This window comes from Propithecus coquereli, unplaced genomic scaffold, assembly GCF_000956105.1.
Source record: "Propithecus coquereli isolate 6110/MARCELLA unplaced genomic scaffold, Pcoq_1.0 Scaffold201, whole genome shotgun sequence".
NCBI lineage: Eukaryota > Metazoa > Chordata > Mammalia > Primates > Indriidae > Propithecus > Propithecus coquereli.
The window spans coordinates 3,855,250-3,856,363 of NW_012145079.1; positions in this window are offsets into that span (position 1 = coordinate 3,855,250).

Consider the following 1,114-nt stretch of genomic DNA (forward strand, 5'->3'; position numbering starts at 1 on the left):
ACCAGGATCTCTTGAGTCTTCTCTATGCATGTGCTCAGACTCTGTCAGCCAGGAATTTGTGGGTGGCTTGGACCCATTTCTGTCTCTAATGCAAATGCACACAGCCTTTTGGTCAACCTGGGATATATGGAAAGTTTATCATACCCTATAACTGTTTCACTTCCTGGAAATTCTTGTTAAATATCCAGCTAGTTTAACAAGCCATTGTCTACCCAAACAGGACAACAACTTCAGGCTAGCAGGGCTGCTGGTCCTCCTTGTTCACTTGGGTGACAGTGTTTTTAACTCAGGATCTTGCAACAACCACAGAAGGATTTAAGAAGAATTTAACATATAGTGTAAAGTAGAAACTTTTAGTAATTAATTAACAATTAAGCAAAATGTCTTAGTTTGTTTTCTGATGCTTATAACAGAATATCTGGAACCAGGTAATTTACAAATTACAGGAATTTATTTCTTATAGTTATGGAGAAGTCTAAAGTTGAGGGACCACATCTGGTGAGGGCCTTCTTGCTGGTGGGGACTCTCTGAAGAGTCCCAAGGCAATGTAGGGCATCACATGGCAAGTAGGTTGAGCATGCTAGCTCAGGTCTCTCTTCCTCTTCTTATAAGGCTGCCAGTTCCACTCCCATGATAACCCATTAATCCATTAAACTGTTAATCCATGAACAGATTAATCCATTCATGAGGGAAGAGCTCTCATGATCTAGTCACCTCTTAATGATCCCACCTTTCAATTTTGCCCTACTGGGGGTTAAGTTTAAACAAGACTTTTTCAGGGTACATTCAAACCATAGCACAAAGCTGTAACTACAGCATGAGTTTTTTTAATAGTTGCAAATTTCTCTTCTACAATGGATTGATATGGAATATGGAGCAACTGTTAATTAATGCACTCTAGATTCAGAATACCTGAATTTTCTCCCCAGCTCTACCATCCCTATCCTTGAAAAAATCATTCAACTACAAAATGGGACTAATAGTAATAGTATCTAAAAAACTGAAGTGAAGATTAAATGAAATCATATGAAAGTACCTGGCATAGAACCTGGTATATAGTAAGTACCCACTAAAGATTATAAAGCCTTTGGTCATGAATAATTTGAGTCATATT